The sequence below is a fragment of the Cygnus atratus genome, chromosome 2 (genome assembly GCF_013377495.2).
Source record: "Cygnus atratus isolate AKBS03 ecotype Queensland, Australia chromosome 2, CAtr_DNAZoo_HiC_assembly, whole genome shotgun sequence".
Taxonomy (NCBI): Eukaryota; Metazoa; Chordata; class Aves; order Anseriformes; family Anatidae; genus Cygnus; species Cygnus atratus.
In genome coordinates, this window is record NC_066363.1 from 88,296,893 (window position 1) to 88,319,462 (window position 22,570).

The window sequence follows — 22,570 nt, forward strand, 5'->3', positions numbered from 1 at the left end:
GTGACACTGTATTCCACAGTCCTGAGGAAAGTGTTATTCATTCTAGCACCTAATGTCAAACCTGATGCTTAATAGATACAAATAACAAGACACAATGCCAAGTTTTTTGCTATTTTGTTACTACTGTTTGGGTATGTTCTAAGAGCAATCTGTTCTTTATAATGTTCACCGCCTTTTGCATTAGAGTGCCTATGAAAGTCCAGGAGTGGGAAGCTATTTCATGGGCGTCTGATATTCACAGGTATACAAATTTTGTTGCTGATCTTTGATCATAGGCTTATGGACAAAAATATGGATTTTTAGAAAATCTGTAAACAGAACTTGTGTAAGTTAGAATCTTAGTAAATTATAGATCTAAATTAATGTGACACATCTTTCAACTTACTCCCTGCATTCAGGGTTGGCAATTTTAGTAACTGTGTGGATTGCATGGCTCAGTTAGGAAGATGTCTGAATACTGTGTCTTCTGTATTTAACCCTTGTTTCCACAGAAGACTGTTTCATTATATGAAGGCTGGGGGGGGGGGGGGGGTGTTCAGTCTCTGCAAAAGTCAGAGCCTGTCACTTAAATCCATCTTCTAGGTCCTGTATTTCATCCATTGAGCAAGCCTCTTTCACAGCATTCTTAAGAAATAGTCATCAACAGTGCCATTAATTCAGACATCATCCTTCACCTTCAGTCTTTCCTACTTGTATGAGGAACATTAAAGGCAGAAATCACCAGAAATTGACGTAGGTTGCTGTAAAACATTTTGGGTCTTCTATAGAAAGATATCAGTAATTACTTACAGGAAAAATAAAAATAAAAATTACAAAGATGTACAAGATGTTTTCAGTTTTATCAAATTTGATGTGCACAACTGGGCTATGTAGTTGATATTGATATATTGATTATTATTTATACTTCTGCACAAATATTCTTACAAGTTGACTTCAGTTGAGCTATGAGAATTTTCACCACTTGAAGATGTGTTCCAGATGACTCTAGAGAGCTGGTATCTAAGTATTGAAAGTTTAAGACATGCTTTACTCAGATACGGATAAGTATGTAAAGTACTGACTTATTTTTTTTCCTGTCTTCACATGATTCCACTACTTCCACTAAGTCAAAGAGATTTTGAGGACAACATGTAAACACAAGGATGTTCAAGTACAAGTTAAAATAACAACAGAAAGAACAAATACTATCATGTTTTCCAGATTCATTTTATAGATGTATTGTCAACAGAAAAATAACACTTAAATTCTTTTATCAATACATGGGCATTTTTAAATGCGTGCAACTTACAAGTGAGCATTTACATAAAAATATAAAAAAGCTGTAAACTTGCTGTATGTAATCAGGCATTTTAAATGGTATTTTCTTACCTAAAAAAGGTACTTTCTCCTATGAGCAATGGCTACACCTATTCCAGACAAGTAAGTTTATTTCCTGAATTTCTAAAAGCTTTTTTCCTACAGCTGTTATTTTTCTGTGACACATTCTAGGTTGTCTCTTTTTCCTTAGTCAGTGTGTAAACCTTCCTTCCTGAGAGTCAATAAAGTTCAGCAAGAATAACTGCTCTTATTTTTGTACATTTTCAGCATTATGTCTTCCTGGAATATACCCTGCTGTCAGCAATTCATTTGCAGTCCTCTCAGTCCAATCCTGGGACTGTTGTTGGCATTTCCATAATATTAATCATCCATTGACTTTTCCTCTAGCATCAGCAAGAGTCACATGTTTAATTGTGTAAATGCTGGGTGAACATATTCAGTTATATCAGGCTTCTGAATCATAATTGGTGATGCTGTAATATTCCACAAAAGATTTTACATTTGGGAATTAAATAGCATAATGATTCTGAAACTACTCATTGAGAAATAGAAAATGAACATGTTTTTGCCACTGAATAAAGATGTATACCTTGAATTGTCATATTCAAATTCTTTAGAAAAGACTATGCTGTATAACAACAGAAAAAAAAAAATGTTCTCAACTCTGAAAATAAGCAAGATGAAATTGCTAATTGCTAAATGCAACACAGTAGCTATGCTCATATTTGTTACTGAAAGTATTTCTTTTTTTCTCAAAGACAGTATATTATGAAGAATAGTTTTAAAAGAGATATTCAGCATATTTACCTTTCTGAGCAAATAAATTGTGTGTGAGCCACTCAGTGTGCCTCAGTTTAAATAAGAGATTAGTACTTGATTAGAGCTAGTGCTTTCCTAATAGCCCATATGTGTTAAAAATATTCTTTCAACATAAAAAACAAGTGATATTATTGAAATTATTCATTTTGTACATTAATTTCAGCAGAAATTGCTGCTTATTTTCCTGTGGTGACCTTATTAAATATTTTCAGGAATATCCTTTATTAAATTAAAGGTTTAGTGCATAAAATTCAGATGCCTATTTTGAAAATATGAGTTGTTGCATTGCTTTTGTCTACTGAACTTTCACCATCAGCAATGGAATTTTATTTTTCTTGAATCAGCTTTGTGTGTCCACACAGCATCAACATGGGATACTTGGAGCATCCATACTGTTAAAAAGGTAGTCAGTCTGAAAACAGGCTGCCTGAATGTTCCAGTCATACAGGGTTGGCTATTAACCCAGAGTGGGTGGTACATATGGCTCTGCTACATCAGTTGTGTGGTGCCTGGGGCTGTCCACACTGTAGAATGGTGTGTGCTTATGCTAAATTGCAGCAAAAGTTCAAATCACTGGATAATCCATCACATGTGTAGAAAAATAAGGACCAAAATGAGTGACAGAATAATATTCCATTCTCTGTGTTCCCTTGAGCTTTGGCATGTCTGTGTCAGTCCTGGAAACATGGAAAAACAGGGTGGAGAAAGGGTTAGTACATGTCAAAGATGTTCCATTCCAAAAGATGCAAACTGTTTCTGTGGTAGGGTCTAGCTAGGGCTTGCTTCCCCTCTTCCTTCTCGCTTAGTAGGGATGGATGTTTTAGCTTAACTCAATGATGTCTTGCAGCTCTGATTTCTCTATCCACTGTCATAAAGGTTTCAAGATATAAAAGTGGTTCTCCAGCATGGGCCATTGGCCAAATTGAAGTACACCCACTCTGAAAAGATTCTACACAATGATTTCAGTGATTGCTCATTTCTGATCAAGAGCACAATCAGTCCTAGGGCAGAAAGAAGTTTTTCTGATTGAATGAGCCTGTGAGTTTGAAAGTTAGCAGGGTCTGAACAAAAAACCCTTATGAGATTCTGCAGAATTATTATTAGAACACAAAAATTCTGTTGCCTGTAGTGTCAATTGAGTGATTGAAAATTGGGTTCATGAGAACAGGTAGCGCTGCAAAGAGACCTTTCTTCTTCCTTATTTTGTACAGACAGAAGTCATCTGCTGTATACATCTCAGGTTGATTAAAGGTATCTTGTGGGAGACAGTTTGGCTTATTGGTTTTCTGTACTGTGAATAACAGGGCAGACAAATACAGACATTACTTTTTCTCTAACACTGAGGACTCAGGAAAAGGCACCTCATTTTTTTTTTTTTTAATTTTATTTTTTATTTACATGTGCTCTTGATTTACATGCCACTCATCCAATTTATGGTATCAAGTCCATTCCTTCACCACTCACTCTTTCTTGTTTTAAAGTACTGCCATAATAAAATAAAAACTGTAGCATAAAATAATTCAAAATTATTTTGCTCAGAGAATTGGGAAATCAGTCTGACCTTTGAATCTTAAAAGTTTTACATGAGTTGTCTACAGCAAGCTTTTGTTCTATATAATATAATAAGGGGCATAAGAGGTTGAAAACCAATTCAGTGTAACATGCAATGTGTATTCATGTTATTTGTGGTGCCATGATTGGAAATTTATAATGGAAGTGTTATTCAGGAAGTCTAGTTTATACAGGAGTAGTTCTGAGTTGCTGTTTCTTTCAAAGTTCTTGGCTGTGTAAGACTAAACCTAAAACGCACACAGTGGAATCATTAGAGAATTCATTAATATTTTAATCTCTATTATTTATTAAAAGCAATATTCAGAATCTGGCATTCTTACCTTTTCTTATTGCTTCTTCCTCAAACAAACAACCTCATTGATACACAAGAGAATACTTTTATGACCTTAGAGAATAATTGGGTAAAGATGACAATGTTATTCAGAATGTGTTGTTGTTTTTTTGTTTGTTTGTTTGTTTTTCCTTCAATTTACTCCTCTCAAAATACTTCATGTAATTATTATTAACAAGCCATTTTTCACATTTGAAAAAGTGAGCAAACTAGGACCAGAGAAGTCAAAAGGGCAATATTTTAAAATATGGGTGCCTGAAGTTATGTTGGACAACTGCATCTATTTTTTTTTCTGCAAGACCAAGGTGCCTAAACATCCAGTTCTCTGCAATCTACTATTGTATTTTATTTTTTTCCTGACAAATAAGAAGCACCAGTACAGTGTAAGCAGATATTCATGTAATGAAGCAGAAATATCATGTAATAATATCTCATTTACAAAAAATAAACAAATAAAAATGATTGTCCTCAAATTTACTCACCTGCTACTATATATCTTTCTTTTGTGGTCCTCTTACTCATTAGCTGAGACATATAGTATTTCCTCTGATGTTCCTACTATTTCTTGACGTAGGTCTCCATTACCAAGACAGGAAAGGAGACTTTAGGAGTAGACTCATATTAATCACTCTGTCAGGACTACATATCTTGTTCAGTTAGTGCGTAGCCCATGGAAAATGGGTATGATGACATTTGGAGAGACCTGGACATGCTAGAGAAATGGGCAGAGAGGAACCTTGTGAAGTTCAATAAAGGGAAGGACAAAATCCTGCACCTGGGGAGCAGTAACCTAAGGCACCAGTGCTTGCTGGGGGCCAAGCAACTGGAAAACAGCACTCCAGAGAAGGATCTCGGGATACTGGTGAACAAGCAGAACATGAGTCAGCAATGTGCCTTTGCCACAAAGAAGTCCAATAGCATCCTGAACCTTCTTTAGGAAGAGCATTATCAGCAGGAGTCTCAGCTTAGCACTGGTGAGACAAATTAGTAGTGCTGGGTCCAGTTCCAAGCTCTTACTGAATGAAAGATATGGACTCAGTTGAATGAGTCCAGGGATGGACATCAAAGATGATGAGTCCAGACTACCTTTCATATGAAGAGAGGCTGAGAGGTGGAACTCGTCCACCAGGAGAAGGATGTTTTCCTTAGAGCGCAGGAACTCTCCATCCCCCTGCATTAAAAAGTGGGCAGGGAGGGCAGACAACTGGGATGGCTGAGCAAGGACCTGCTGGTCAAACTGAGGTGCAAGAAGGAAATGCACAGGCAGTAGAAGCAGAGACATGTGGCCTGGGAAGAGTACAGGGATGGTGTCTGGATGTGCAGGGATGGGATCAGGAAAGCCAAGGCACAGATGGCAAGTGATACAAAAAATAACAGGAAGGGATTCTGTAGGTACATTGCTGAGAAAGGAAAGGCCAAGGAGTGTGTACCCCTTCTGATGGATGAGAAGGGTGAACTGGTAACAACAGATGTGGAGAAGGCTGAAGTACTCAACAACTTCTTTGCCTCGGTCTTCACTGACTGTCAGGCTTCCCAAGTCTTTCGTTTCCCTGAACCCATAGACGGAGGCTGGGGGAGCAAAGTCCCACCCACCATTGGGAAGAACAAGTTTGAGACCACCTGATGAAACTAAACACGTACAAGTCTATGGAGCCTGACGACATGCATCCCAGGGTCCTGAAGGAATTGGTTGATGTATTTGCGCAGCCACTCTCCATCGTATTTGAAAAGTCCTGGCAGTCCGGGGAAGTCCCTGGTGACTGGAAAAAGGGAAACATCACTCCCATTTTTAAAAGGGGTAGAAAGGGGGATCCGGGGAACTACAGACCAGGGAGCCTCACCTCTGTGCCTGGGAAGATCATGGAAAAGATCCTCCTAGAAGCAAGTCAAGGCACATGCAAGACAAAAAGGTAATTCTGAGACAGCCAGCATGGCTTCACCAAGGGTAAATTGTGCCTGACCAATGTGGTGGCTTTTTATGATGGAGTGACTGCATCAGTTGACAAAGGAATACCAACCAATGTCATCTACCTGGACTTTTGCAAGGCCTTTGACATGGTCACACATGACATCCTCGTCTTCAAATTGGAGAGAAATTATTTTGATGGGTGGACCATTCAGTAGATAAGGACTTGGCTTGAAGGTTGCACCCAGAGAGCAGTGGTCAATGGTTCTATATCCAAGTGGAGGCCAATGACAAGTGATGTCCCTCAGGGGTCTGTCCTGGGACTGGTACTGTTTAATATCTTTATCAACGACACAGACAGTGGGATCGAGTACACTCTCATCAAGTTTGCAGATGACACCAAGCTGAGTGGTGCAGTTGATACACCAGAAGGAAGGGATGCCATCCAACGGGACCTGGACAAGCTGGAGAAGTGGACCTACGTGAACCTCATGAGGTTCAAAAAGTCCAAGTGCAAGGTGCTGCACCTGGGCTGGGACGATCCTGGACACAAGTACAGACTGGGAGAAGAACTCATTGAGAGCAGCCCTGCAGAGAAGGACTTGGGGGTTCTGGTGGACGAGAAGCTTGACATGAGCCACCAGTGTGCATTTGCAAACAAAACTTACACACAAACTTAAGTCTGTGGTACTTGCCCACAAACTTACTGCATCCTGGGCTGCATCAACAGGCCAGCAGGTCAAGATAGGTGATTGTCCCTCTCTACTCTGTCCTTATGAGGCTCCCCTTGGAGTACTGCGACCAGGTCTGGAGACCCCAGCACAAGAAGGATGTGGATCTGTTAAAATGGGTCCAAAGATGATCAAGGGACCGGAGCACCTCTCCTACGAAGAAAGGCTGAGAGTGTTGGGGCTGTTCAGCCTACAGAAGAGAAGGCTCCGGTGTGACCTCATTGCAATATATAAATATCAATACTTAAAGGGAGGTTATAAAAAAGATGGAGAACGACTTTTTTATCAGTCAGATAATGACAGAACAAGGGGGAATTTGATAATATTCAAGACGCAACTGCACATAGTCCTGGGCAAGCTGCTCTAGATGACCTTACTTGAACAGAGTATGACTAGATAATTTCCAGAGGTCCCTTCCAACCTCAGTTATTCAGTGATTTAAACATTGTTATTATAAACAATTTTGTTGAACGCTGTATGAAAATCTTAATATAAAAATATACATAAACAAATTATTTTGTCGAATAACTACAGGTCATTACATCTGAAAAAAATAGCAATAGATTCATACATTTCTCGGACAGAACCTGGAAGAATATTTCTATCGAATATAGTAATGATATGGCAATATCCAATAATATGGCAACTTAACATCATTTTGTTATTTTCCTCTTCCCATATAATCCTGACAAGAATCAGATTGAGACTACATGAAACTACAAAATAAATAAGGATGTCTGATTCCTTCCTCCTATCATGCAGGGTGACATGCCCCCAGATTGCTTCAAGTGCTTGGAAATTTATAGCACTGCCAAAAACAAGCAAACAAGCAAACAAAGCCAACCTTCTCCTCACTTCTTTTTAGCATCTTTGCTAACAAGACAAAATACAACTTTGCTGTTTCACCTTTTATTGATACATTATTTGCACAGCTTTGCCATTTCTGACTACCCAACCACAACCTTCCCAAAACATGTGATATTGCAGCAGTTAATTTTGCAATCAGACTCCATTGATTTTGGCAGGAAAAAAAAAAAAAAGATCACAGATTCACAGAATCATCTAGGTTGGAAGAGACCTCCAAGATCACCTAGTCCAACCTCTGACCTAACACTAACAAGTCCTTCACTAAACCATATCACTAAGCTCAACATCTAAATGTCTTTTCAAGACCTCCAGGGATGGTGACTCAACCACTTCCCTGGACAGCCCATTCCAATGCCTAACAACCCTTTCAGTAAAGAGGTTTTTCCTAATATCCAACCTAAACCTCCCCTGGCACAACTTTAGCCCATTCCCCCTCGTCCTGTCACTAGGCAAGTGGGAGAATAGACCAATCCCCACCTCGCTACAGCTTCCTTTAAGGTACCTGCAGAGAGCGATAAGGTCACCCCTGAGCGTCCTCTTCTCCAGGCTAAACAACCCAGCTCCCTCAGCTGCTCCTCTTAAGACTAGTATGGATAAGTTCCCACTATAACATAAATAAATAAATAAATAAATAAATAAATAAATAAAGCTTCATCTGCATTTGTCACTAGAGATTTCACTGAAAGTCATGTACCCTGAGTGACTACAGAATAGTTTTCTAGTGGAAATGGTCAGTGCTATCTGACCGTGGCTTAAGTAAAATATTGAAGAAATTGTACATTAGTAATAATAATTGTCTACTCATTTCACCTTCCCAAACATCACTTGAATTATTACTCTGGTCCTCAAAGTAAAGAATTTTTACTTGATGTTTCCTAGGGGAAAAAATGATCTACTCTTTATTCAGCCTCCACAAATAGAAACATAGCATTTATCTTTGCTTTGGCAACATTAAGTCTGTCTGATCTGGGTGATAAAAAGCAGAGATTATCTATTCCTGTCTGTCATTTTTGGCAAATTTGTGAACTTCCTATAAAAACAGAAAGATAAATCACAGCACCTATTATTGTCTTTGTCTTAATCTTTCTAATGGATCAGTGTAATTTTTGGGATGCTCTAGTAGGTCAGGGAAGTCACCACTGTAGGAGAACAACCTTGCCTACTTACTAAATGCTAAATAATGGTCTCCCATAAAGTCCAGATAAAGACTTTGCACAGAAAATTAAGCTACTTATGAAGCACAGGAGTCCTGTGGAACTACTCAGCAGTTGCTAACAGAGTTCTATAACATTTTACAGTCCCTTCAAGGTGGGGGACCAAGACCAGTTGACTGTACAGATTATGGAGCGTGCTCCTGTCCCTAATTCTAAAATCATTTCATGTAAGCTTACAAATGCCTAGTACAAAACTGACAAGCAAAAAACCATCAAATCGCCTGTAGTTTCTGATCAATGTAGACTGTAAAATTCAATTATACTGCTGTATAAAGCTGAAAAAAATACCACAGACAACAGCAACAGATATAATAATATAGGAAATAGTCATTATTTATGAATTACTGTGTAATGTGTCATTGTTTTTTCCTCCTTTCAAATGAGAAAAAAAAATGTTTTCTCTAGGAAAAGCAAACAATTTGGGTATAGAAACGAACCGTGATAAAAATAACTTGTGAGTGCATGGAAAAACACAGAAGTTTACAAAGGAAGAAATGGAAAATAAGGTGCCTTTCCTGTTCTTAATAAGTAGACTGCTAGGATAATACTAATTACTAAATCAAAATATGTTTCTTATATTAGTGAATATTTTTTCTTATATTAGTGATTGGAGAAAGGTCCAAACCAAAACCCTCAAGAACTAAAATTTTGAGGAAATGTTTATGCAGCAAGAATGCGGTACATGCCTCAAACTTTTTTTTTTTTTTTAATCCTACAGGCATAAAAAATGCACAAGTGAAAGACAGAGGGAGAAATGGTAGAATATTTTTGAAGATATCTGTAAAAGACACTGGTTAATTTGAAGAAAAAGGAAAGGAACAAAACACAAAATTAAAATTCTGGCACATTGCAACTAATTGGCCTGACCAGCTGACTTTAATTCTGACATTTTAATCCCCCCCCCCCTTTTTTTTTTTTAAGTGTTATTTTATTTTTTCCCACTCACAGCTTTTTTTATTATTATAAGTTTTTTTTCCCATTAAATCTGCTCAGGACATCTTGAAGACCATCATCCTCCAAGCTCTTCTCTCTTTATTACAAAAAGTTTTCCTTGTGACAAGGAAAACAACAACAAATCTACCACCCTCTTCATTCCATACACATTTTGTTCTGTCTAAGCATAATCTCTCTTACATGAACTTCATTTAGGAGATAAACATCAGATGCAAGAATAGGAAGCTATCCAGAATGACCTTTGAGACCAAATTTCATCACACTGCAGTCCAGCTAAATAGGTTTTAATCAGCTTCTCCAATGCTGAAATTTATGCTCTAGCGTAAATGAGAGTTTTTTGTATTTTTTTTTTTAACTCATTGAAAGTCTGTAGGATAAAGCCAACATTGTAGCTTTATACACTATTTATAATGTATAGTGTTAGTCTACATTAGTAAATATAAATATCACACATAAGCAGGAAATATTAAAAAGATCTGATCACCTTTAAATTGTGATTAGATATACATACTGTTGCCATAAGGAAAAGATGAACAAGCAAATGGAGCACTTACTTCTATTAGCTATTTACTTCTATTAGCCTGTCACCAGGCATGTGGGAGAATAGACCAACCCCCGCCTCGCTACAGCCTCCTTTAAGGTACCTATAGAGAGCAATAAGGTCGCCCCTGAGCCTCCTCTTCTCCAGGCTGAACAATCCCAGCTCCCTCAGCTGCTCCTCATAAGACTTGTTCTCCAGACCCCTCACCAGCTTCGTTGCCCTTCTCTGGACTTGCTCGAGCACCTCAATGTCCTTCTTCTAGTGAGGGACCCAAAACTGAACACAATACTCGAGGTGCGGCCTCACCAGAGCTGAGTAAAGGGGGACAATCACTTTCCTAGACCTGCTGGCCACGCTGTTTCTTATACAAGCCAGGATGCTGTTGGCCTTCTTGGCCACCTGAGCACACTGCTGGCTCATATTTAGCTGACTATCAACCAGTACTCCCAGGCCCTTCTCTGCCAGGCAGCTTTGTCATCCCCCAGCCTGTAGTGCTGCTTGGGGCTGTAGTGCCCCAGGTGCAGGACCCCGCACTTGGCCTTGTTGAACTTCATACAGTTGGTCTCAGCCCATCGGTCCAGCCTAGCCAGATCATCCTGCAGAGCCTTCCTACCCTCTAGCAGATTGACACACGCATCTAACTATACATATAGATATATATAGATATATATTAATCTATTTCTTTCTTCTTGTTGGGTCTTATCTACAATTAAAGTATAAGTTTTCCAAGATAGGAATAGTGCTTATACCTAGTTTTGCAACTTTTTACCCAATATATGGAAAAGCTGACATATATTAATCATGCCACATTTCAAGTTTATATTAATCTTAACATAAATAAAATAAGTTCCTCTAAGACAATTCTTTCGTATCCTCATTACCTTTTTTTTTTTTTCTGCCTGTTGTGCAATCAGTAGGTCAAAAAGCCTGTTGTGGCCCTTTGTGGTACATTGAGGCTGTGTCCTGATTATATATATATATATACACTATATACATATAGTAAAAACCTACAAAAACAAAGTCTGAAGCTCATTTTCCTGTTTTCCAAGCTCTGTTTTCTAGCATACATAGTAGGGAGGCTGGTATCATCTGCCATTTTTCTCTTTTCCATTAAAGGGGGAGGGAGGAGGCACAATGGGGGGAAATAGGAACAGCTTTTCTACCATACTAGTGGAGTACTCGCATTACATGTGACATAGATTAATCTATATCCAGCAGAAAGTTCATATAGTCAAATCATCGTCAAACAGTACATTTTTAGTGTGGCCACAGCATGACTGAATTATTTTAACACAAATTAATGATAATTGAAGTCCACTTAAAGTATAAGAAGAGGTGTTGTCTGTGCTTTGCCTTGGTCATATTACATCCCTGTCATTTTTCATCAGTCAAATATAAGTAGATTGGAGACGTTTTAATAATATAACATACCCAATGTGTGTACTGCTGTAAAACAAATAAATCATTGGTTTTAGGCCCAGGAAAGCAAAATGAAATAAAACAATGTCAAACCAGATTTGACATACTTAATCCTTCCACAAGTATACAATCATTGGCTTCTATCTTTTTCAATGGACTGAGTATATTTGTGTTAACTAAGTTGAAGGAAGCCTGCGGTATGGACATAAATTCAAAGGAACGACATTTTTCCTTCTTGCTATTCTCTTTCTCTTCATTTATTTATTTATTTATGAAATGCTTACCTTTGCAGTGTAGCAGCAAATAGGCAAAGGTAAACCTGATAGTCATTTCAGTTCCAATTTCATAGTTCAACATTTGTGTGAAAACTTCACTCATGCTCTAGTCACAAACTCAGAACTAAAATCAGAATTATGATGGATTCATAAAATATAATTTTATCCCTTTAATTTGCCTCTGTTTACTCTCTAAAGCCTCTCCACAGGCCATTTCATTCTCTACCTTTGACTCTACTCGCTAAAGCAGCAGCTAATTTTGAAGTTGTAATAATAGTTTACATAAGTGGTTTCCTCAAATGTATCTTCTTCTAAAAAACAATCTTTGTGCTGCAGATCAGATTTGAGTTCAAACTGCTACTGCTATTCAGAACTACTGCCAGACCGTTTCTCTGTACTTAAGTCATCAAGCATAAAAAGGAGACAATGATATTCTCTCTTACTCAGACAACTGTCATGAAGATCCATTCATTTTATGCTTGGGAGTTGTTGCACTAAATTCACTTGGGTTTATTTTGAAGTGTAAAATAACTGAGAGAACAGAATGCAGATGAAAGAGGGAATGAGAATCTAAGTTCCTTACATTTTTCTAAAACGAAATTAAAAAAAGAAAGAACAGCTGAGAGCTGAGTTTAAACTTAGGTCAGACTATAAAAAGTCATGGAAAACATTTTGCCGGACATGGAAAACTGTGTAAAGCAGTAGTGGTCATACTTAAATTTTCTAAAAATACATATCAGGCATGTTTTCCTTCAGTTTCCAGTTGTGTAGCTGAATTGAGGATGGCACAATACCAAAAATATTACTGATAACAAAGATGAATCAGGCTGTTTTATTTAAACAAATGGACTGTTCTTTCCCATTTTCAAAGGAGTCTGATTTCAGTCTTGGTCTTGCTCCAACACAAGGTTGTGGTCAGGATGAAGTGTGTAGTCTTTTGCAATCCTGCTGGGCTCATCCATTTAACTAGAACTGTTTTTGTTTGTTTGTTTGTTTTTTAAATTTATTTATTTATTTGTTTTATTTTTGTCTATAGTTATCTTGAGTTTTAGTTTGAAAAAGAGCTGCCACCAAGAAGCTTGAAAAAGTCTGGTTTAAAATGAGAATAACTGAGTTCACTTCTGGCAGAAATTTGTTCTAACTTTGTTTTCTCCCTGTCCTCTCTCTTTTATTCTAAGCAAGGTTAAAAAAAAATAAAAAACAAAACAAAACAAAACAAAACAAAAAGGAATAAACCAGAGTACTTAGTTCTCTTCTTCATTTTATGTGAGTCTCCCTTTCAAAGTTATTCTACATTTGTCCTGGCAGGTAATCATGGCTTGTAGTTTACACACATTCTATGATGAAAAAAAAAAAGGAAGAAAAATAATGTATTTTTCAGTTGATATTCACTAGTTTCTTTTAACAACTTCCCCACAGAAGATATAATATCAGATTCAACAATAGTTTGACAGATTATCAAACAATTTTTTTCCAGAATCATGTTCCTTCAGATTTTTTCTATTCTGTTTTATACCTAAAAAAATGAGTGTATGTCCTTAAAAACAAAGCCCTCAGAAAATCAGTCAGCAATATGACAGCAAAAATTTAACTTCCTTAGTAGATGCTACCAATAAGCAAGGTAAGAGTGAGGATTTGTGTGGAGCTTGTTTGGATGTAAACCAAGAAGCAGGAAAACTGAGTTCAGGATTTCATTGATATTGGAGGTATTTTGGAATGGAATTGATGATGACCAAAGTTCAGTTTATGAAGATGGAGGAAAATTCTTATTTATCACATATGCACGTATATAATATATAGAATATGTTTATGTACATATATATATAGACTTTTCCAGTTTTATAGCCAACAAAGGTCTCAAAGATATTTAATTTCAAGCACAAATGTTATCTTGTTGATTTTAGAAGTACTATTGACTTATAAAAGGAAAGAGCCATAAAGACACAGCTATCTAATATAAATATTTATTTTGTATTATATTCCTTTGCAGTCAATGAGTTCCTATCAAATATTTTTTGTCTGCAAAGTATTATCAATTATAATGAAATTGCACTTCAAAACTGAACTGTTATCCAAAAATTATTTTTCTTTTCCTCACCCTTCAAAGCTTTCAATAGCTCTTCTGATGGAGGAAGAATAAAAACATAACAGCAACAGAACAACAACCCTAGTGTTCAGCTGAATAATGGTCTGAAAAAGCTTAATTGTCTGAATATTAATTTTCTTAAATACATCTAGATCACGTTTCTTTTGCCTGTAAACTAATCAGCAAAAAGTCACTTAGAACTAAGCTGGAATAAAATAGGATTGCTTGGAAGATGAAAATAAATAAATAAATAAATAAAACAAAAACCAACACAACAAAACAAAGTAAACCATGCTGATTCTTTTTCAAATAGCTCACCCTCTTTACTACAGACAAAAGCAAATTAAATCTTTATTTTTTTTGAAAAAAAAAATCCTCTTTATTATCTTATTTGACATGCATGATAAAATAAACATTTCCCATAAGCTACACAATCCTTTTTACATTGGTCATTTCTCCCCCATTCCATGGTTCAGTTATACAGCTATACACTAAAGGCATTTTAGAAAATTATATCATAGGTAAACTCTTTGCAATATTAAAACAAATGAATAGTTCAGGCATAAACATTTGCTACAATAATGAAATAAAATCTCCTTTTTTCCCCCAAATACTCCAAAACAGATGGATGCTGGATGCTTGGCTACATTATGTCACATTTCCCTTAGGAAAATAAAATAAAGAAAAAATAAAGCTATAAAAAAAAAAGTCTTAAAATCTTGCTGCATAAATTACAGTTGAAAGTCTTGTGTTGGCATAGTGAGTACTACAAGAATAATAATTGAAAAAAATAATGGGACATTGGAATGGGCACTTATTTATGCGATTATCCATTCAATACCTGCAAATGTCTGTGCTTCTGTATATGCACAGATGTATTTCACTTACCATTGTGTTTTAATTTCCCACTTCCTCGACTTTGATATTAGGACTGCTTTCAGTTGGAGAGCTTTGTTCTTTAGCTCAAGCTGCAGTGTTTCATGTTGTAGGCTAAGTAAGCAGTCCATACAAATCTGAACACCAGCATCAACCTGTGTGCCCGTCAGTCTTGCAGGTGCAAATTAGGAGGAAGTTTTAAAAGTGTAAATTAATATGTGAAGGTACAAAACACTGTAAATCTCCCAGCCTTCTGGCAGGTGTCTCAGAACCTCCTTTTTTCAGTGTTCTTTTCAATATTTTCAATACTTTTCCACTCCTATTTGAGCAGTATTTCATAATAACTTATTCCCAAGTTAAGAATTGCTTGTTGGTGGCTTGCTTGGTTGTTTGTTTTTTTTTTTTTTTTTGGGGGGGGGAAAGATTCTTAAAGTAATTTTCAGATTTTTCAACTCTGTGCAGGCTCAACAGTGTTAGAAGCAATTGTATGTCGCTAACATGTAATACCTGTGCTCAATATGTAGAACTGCTTTTTGTTAGAGATCTCTAGTGAAGTATTTCATGGATATTTATTTCTCCTTTACATATAATGATTTTTTAATGTTATTATATTATTAGCTATCTACTTTGACAGTTTTGTGATAATTCTGTAAGAAGTCTCTTAAACCCCAATTGTTTAAAGGTATGAATATTTTGGTTTACATACTTACCACACTTTTTTTTTTTCTTCTCTGTCATTTCAGGTACAATCAGATTTTTCTTCCTCAACAACTTTAAAATCCTTTCCATTCCAAGACCATGTGTTTATTCTGAAGATTAACTCCAATTTATATTACCTCTCTCAGTAAGCTCACACATACTGATAAGAATTTCTTAAGTATTTTAAATTGTATTTGCTTAAATGGCATAAGTAAAATTATTCAAAATTCTTAGGGTCAGGATGGCTTTGTATTAAATTTGCTCCCAATTTTTTACCAGGATTTCTTTGTACCAAGAAGTAAATATTTTTCTTTTCCTTAAAGAAGATTTATTATGTCTGTTTTAGTATGCTGGAACTGTTTTTTTCAAAGTCCTAATATTCCCACTGACACTATTCTCTTGGCCCAGAAGGCCAAGTAGGTTTTGAAGCAGACACTGAGAAACAGGCATTCAGGGCATTGACAAACCTACAGGTAAACCCCTTACAACTGTCATCATCTATTTGTAATGAGGTTTCAGCCTTTTCCTTTTTGTCATTCTTTGAGATATCCTTGTTTTGAGATATATTGTTCAAAGTAGGCCTTTGTTAGATATTTGATTCTTAAGATAGAAAGTAAGAATACAAATAATACAGTTGTGTGTCTTATAATACATTCATTTTTGGTTGCTTTCAAGTTCACACCTGTGTGTTTTAAACATCTTACCTACATTGCCTCTATTTAATTACCTTATGTGAAAATGCCTATTTTAAAGTATGTGTATACACACCTGATTTAGATTCTGCATAGTGCAGAATGTCTATTTTCAAGTATGTGTATACACATCTGATTTAGATTCTGCATAATGCAGAAATACCTCACTTGAGAGAACAGAAAATAAATATATTAGGAGGTACAGTATGACTGTATGTACAATATATCAAAGTTTTTATGGACTGTTGGTTTCTAACTGCCCTATATGGTTCATTAATCTTTAAGTTGCAGTCTGCACAATTCACATAGGTAGATGAAATACCAAAATATAATTTCAAGCTGGCTTTTGCTCCTAAGAGGTGAAACCGGCACAAATATTTTTAACTGTAAAACTACTTCTGCTAACAACAGATATTAAGATATCATGACTGCTAAGTTAGTAAGACTACTAGAGATCTTAGCGAGTGTTTAATAGATTAACAATCAAACCTTCAAAATCTGTAACTTGTAATTTCTATATGTATTTTTTTCAGTTTTTTGTTTCACAAATAGTACATTGTTAAATAATACCTTAGAAATATAACTTGCTCTTTTATTCATATTTAATGCATACTCACAGAAGAAGCCAGAAGCAGAAGTCTGACATACCCTGAATATACCTGCAAAGAGAAGCAAAAACAGTGGTAAAATTGGAAACCAGACACTCCAAATGATCAGTGGACTAACTTACAAATGTCTTTTGGATTGAGAAGAATAGAGAAAACAAAATAACAATAATATTAATAAAGCATAAGGAGGATTTTTTTTAAAAAACAGAAACCAACCAACCAACCAAAAACAACAACAACAAAAATAAAACCTAAGAAGATTAATCCTTCATAGTATGGAGCACTGCAGAAGAAAATTTATTTTCTTCCAGTGTGTCTTCATGTTTTTTTAACCATATTTCTTTCAATCAGATTTCCGTATCAGATCAAAGTCACAGAATTCACAAACAATTCAAGTCTTATTCCAAGGTGAGAGAAATGCAGTTGCTTAGGTACCAGCCTTTCAGAAAAGGTTTCAACAATGCTATTTCAAATCTTCTCCTTTTCTCACCTTTATGAAGTATATATCTATAAAAACAGATCAGAGTACAGTAGGTTCAGCATGGCAGTATGATATGACTGCAGACCTAATTCTTTAATGTCAGTTTTATAAAAGATACCAGAATACAACATCTGTAGGTAAACAGGGCATTTTCACTTTATCCTTGAATTTGTAATATCAGTATTTTCAGACCAAAGAGAAAAGTAACTGTTCACCTACTACAATTCTGAGGCAATGGCTGAGTATCCCCTGGACACCAATATTCTCCTTTGAACTCAGAGCTTGTGGGCAAGACAGAAGCAGAGATGATTAGTATTTCTGACCACTGCTTTAATGAGAAATCCCTCAAGTTCATTTTCAAGGCCTGCACTGTGCATATATTTGAGAACTACCTGGAGAATTAGCCTCTATTTATGTAAAAAGATAATGATAAAAACAGCAACAACAAAATCAACAAACAAACAAAAGAAAACCTACTCCACTGAGATTTAGCCAAGGTTACAAGAAGACCACAGACACCCTTAGGTAGAAAACTTAGTATCAGAAAATGAGCTGAAAAATGTTTCATTTACATTACAGTGAATTTGCAACACTGATGCTGTTGCTACATTTTGTCTTACTGTTACTGTACTAGAAAAATGGCTTTCATCCACGTTTCATATAGGTAGACAGAACATAGAGAAAAATCAAGGTGTAGCAATGTAAATTGTTTTATTTCTGGAAATCTCATGTTATGATCTTTTCTTGTTTCTAACAAGGCTTCCAGGATTGCATTCAGGCTACCATGGCTGACTGAAGAAGATGGAAATCAAAGCAATCATTAGGTGGTCTAAAGCCATCAGTTGGAGGGGTGAAACATGAAGTGCTCTATATCTGGATTTATACCTGACAAGCAAGGTATTTGCTGCTGTTCTCCTGAAGAAAGCTGTCATGCTGCTGAGCATACTTGCCATTGATTTTTATTTCAGAAAGAAACATAATCTTGGCCTCCATGTGTGTAAAGCCATGAAATCACAGTCACAAGGCTGAACAGCATTTGTTATATTATATATAGTGAACTCCTATTTGAACCTCAGAAAAGAGCTCCTGTTTCATATCAGTATTCCTACAGACAAGCACAGCTTAAAAGAATGAATGTGCCCCAATCACCTGCAATACTCTAAAATCCCTTATTTGCTTGGAGAGAAGATATTCAGCTACCTGCCAGAAGTTTTCATGCTTGAATACAGACTCTGAATAAAACCTGACATTGAAACACATGGAATAACACTTCTATTCATGAGACCAAATCAATTTTAAACATGATCCAAGTGGAAGCAACTATCAGCTTCGGTAGCTTTGAATCAACTTATTGTTATTATAAATATAAGTGAGAGGATTTATGAAAAAATACTGTGCAAAAATGAAGTGTATACTGTTTCAACAGTTGTGAGCCACAGGAAGTTCAACCACCTCAGATTGACAAGAGGTACAAATTATTATAGTGCCAGGATAGTGGGGTCACAGATGGAGCAGCATTTACCTATCCTTGGATCAACCTGTGGTGTACAAGAGAGACCAAGAAGGCTGTGAAGAAACTAACTGCTGCAATATAGAAAATTCTCTTGTCATATTAAGAAAAAAATTATATATATACAATGAGGGTTTTCAAACATTGTGGCAAGTTGGCCAGATATGTCATGGAATTTCCATTTTTTGAGATAGTCGGAACTCTGCTGAACATGAAACTTTATATAAAATGACTGCTTTTTGAGCTGGAGCAGACAATATCCACCGATTCCTCCCATCCTAAACTACTTTGTAACTTCACTGAACAATGTCACAATCTAACATTATAATTTTTTTTCCCAACATAGCTCTAAAATAATCATGTTATCACTGTAATATTGTTTGATTTTTGTTCTTGCATGGTGTCTTTTGAAAAAAAAAAGTATTAATGGATTAAAAGAAGGTATTAAGCCATTACAAAGAAACTATTATAGGGAAATGTGAAAAAAAGCTTTTCAATATGCATTAAGCCCAATTAAATATGTAAACACTATGCTAATTTTAGCTTATTTCTTCCACTCCTGAGTAGTACATAAACTGCGACAGTTTAGGGGTATATAGCTGACATTGGGACAGACATGCTAGGGAGTGTAGACAACAGGCTGTATGAGTGTTTCAGCTATTTTTTCCCCTTGAATTTTCTGTCTTCATTGACTGAGACAAACGATGCTGTAAAAACTGCCCACTGGATGCAAGTAAGGGACTTTGAGAGACAGTTTCACAGCTTTTACAATCAAAATGCACCTTTAGGATCATCTAGTCTGCTTAATTGCCTGTTACACACTGCAGCACCTCACCTAGCAATTTCTGTATAAGCTCATAACTGTTTTAAACTGCAGTTCATGACATAGTTTTCTTTAAAAAATCTGCAGTACTTTGTAGGGCAATTGTTCCAGTGGTTAATTGTCCTGTCTGTTAAAAATCTCCACTTTATGTCTACTTATATAGCATCTTACCTTCATTTCCAACCTGTCAATGTCACTGAATTTTCTCTAGATTAAAGAGTCATCTACCATCAGAAACTTTTCTCCAGTATGTCTCTGAGGGCCACAATCTAACTATCTATGACAGTGATATTATTAGGTGAAAAACAAAAACAAACAAACAAAAAAAAAAACACCTCCCCACAGTTGAGCTCATTTATTCCCTCATTTTCATACAAGTCTCCCCAACTTTGAGTTATTACTATAGTATTCTGCCTCTTGTCTGCAGAATGGATACTGGGAACAGCATTACAACAACTGTCTTACAAGAGCATTTCACAAACTTGGTTATATTCATCCATACTTTCCACTTGAATGCATATGAAATTTGTGTGCTAAGACTTGCATCCTATTATGTCTGAAGTTGGTTCTGATACTATCCATAATCATCTCAAGGATTTAGTGCCCAAATTAGGATCTAAATCTTGCATTATATCCTGTTTGGTAGCCTTCCTATGCCCAAAACCACAAGGCTCCTGATGTTCATAGACGCCTTTTTTGTTTTACTTATTTATTTATTTTTAATGCTAATTCCTGAAGCACTTACAATTCTCCTATGGGGCATACTTAGAAAAATACCAGGCTTGATAGTGACAGAACTCAGTTGCTATCATATGTCTAAGCCTCCTGTGTATCGACACACTGTACATTCTTTTTTTACCTCGGTGATTTGATGCCACAAGCATGTGCTAAGACCATTTACAGGTTTGCCATTAGGAGTATTCTATAAGAAGTACTCTCTTTAAAATAAAATGAGAGGTGGTGGGAGAGACAGTCTTATCCTTCCATCCTTATGTGTTAATTTATTACCAAGTATACTAAATCCATGTATCTAGCCTATGCATTACTACGCTGTTAAAGCAGACGAGTCCAGGGAGTGAATTCTAGGACTGATTTTGCTGTTAGCACCAATCTGCTACAAGAAGAGGTAAATGGGGAATAATAGGGGCAGTGTCTTCCTTGTGAGTCCTGACTATACTGTGCATAGAGCACAAAAGCTGTACATGGTGTGACTTTGTACCCTCATAGATACAAAGCCAGTGTGATATTTACTGTGCCATAAATGCAGCGAGTCTGCTTTGGAGGAAAGGAAGGTGCATGGGATTTTTGGATGTGAATTCAAGACACTCATTGGAAGTTGTGAGCCAGGCATCCTTTTTGAGCCTATTTTATTAAGCAGTATACACCCAGCCAAAGCTTCCTTTGCTGCAAACTGTAAATCTGCACAAAGCCATCCTTCCACAAGCAATATTTGTAATTGCTAGGAATTATTTTTGGGTCAGGGTGCTCGTCTGATTTTTGCATAGAATAGTGACAGGCCCACTGGGCAGTTAGAAAATTAAATAATATGGTAACTTAATGGTTAGGACATTCACCAAAAAGGAGGGGAACCAACTCTTAAACTAAGCTCCTTTCCAGAAGGTATTCAGAACTTTTATACAAGTCTCCTTACATAAAGTAAACGTACAGTTTGGGAAGCAGTCATATTTCACCAGCTAATTCTTACTGTAGTCACCTCTTCTCCCATCCTGATTTAACAATGAAAACCCTTCTTTTTTCTTTTTTTTTTTTCTAGGTTTTGAAAGACATACAAACCTAGCAACAACAACAAAACAAAAACAAACAAAACAACAACAACAAAAACAGCAGAGATTATTTTAGTGAAATCTGAGGCATTTTCTGGTGGGGGTAGCACCTTGATGTGTCAGAAGATTTAAGACGTTGCTGAGATAAACAATTCCCATTGGCTAATTTAGGCAGCTAATCATTCAGACTTAAAGCTTTTCTGATTTTTATTCAAAGGTGACTGACGTGCTTTTGCTTTAAACAGAGAGCTTAGTTGCCTTATTCTGAGCTACCAGAGCCCTTATATGAATCAGGTGTCTACTTAATGGATAGAGACCTATGTCCTATTCCTTGATGTTATCAGGTATCAATTTTATCAGCTTGTAGTTATTATACGTTTTTTAAGACTGTCATATTATCTTTTCCCTTCTGTATCCTTCTAATTACCAAAGTATGGTATATATATGAAATATTTCTAATTTTCGTTTTTACTTTTTTTTCTAAGTCATGTTAGTTCTTTCAGCAAGTATCAGTTTTTACTGTTGTAAATTTTACATTTCATTTGTTCTGACTAAATTTATAAAAATATTTCTTATTGTTCTTAATTTTAAATGACACAGCCTGTGGTGGTGCTACAGTGTTCCTAAACAGCTCTCTGCTTCCTCCTTTTCTGTATACTATGTTTCAGAGTTTTGAAATTTTATTTCTAGTGTCATTTCCATGTTCCCTTTTTAACTGAGGTCATTATTTTACTGAAGTAGTCTTTCGTAAGCATAGGATAGTGGGAGCTTTTGACATTTCATAAAATATTCTTAAACAATTCCCAATCATCATTCATGTATTTAAACTTCAGTATTTCCTCCCACTTGATTTTTCCCATAACTGTTTTCATCTATGTAAAATTGCCCTTTTCAATGAATCAGATCTATGTTTTAACTGGTCAGGATATTACTTTGCTACTATTAATTTTCAGTCTGAACTCACTGTCCTGTCTCAAAAAAAAAAAAAAAAAAGCCCTTTAGCACAGATTGAAGATGTAGAAAGTGAGTGAGTGCTCTGTAATGCCATCTAATGTGTCATATTTC

General features: G+C 36.1%; 1 long non-coding RNA gene across 2 annotated transcripts in view; it reads left to right on the forward strand.

Annotated features, from left to right (window-relative positions):
• LOC118251051 (uncharacterized) overlaps nt 1-22,073 on the forward strand; it is a 38,413-nt gene extending 16,340 nt beyond the window's left edge. Inside the window, exons 4-6 of one of the 2 annotated variants that reach the window (XR_004779639.2) lie at nt 15,652-15,752; nt 16,919-17,315; nt 18,147-22,073. This is a non-coding gene — a long non-coding RNA (uncharacterized LOC118251051). The remainder of the gene's footprint in view (nt 1-15,651; nt 15,753-16,918; nt 17,316-18,146) is intronic. The other variant, XR_007707899.1, reaches the window with a different exon arrangement.
• Nucleotides 22,074-22,570: the final 497 nt, after the last annotated feature.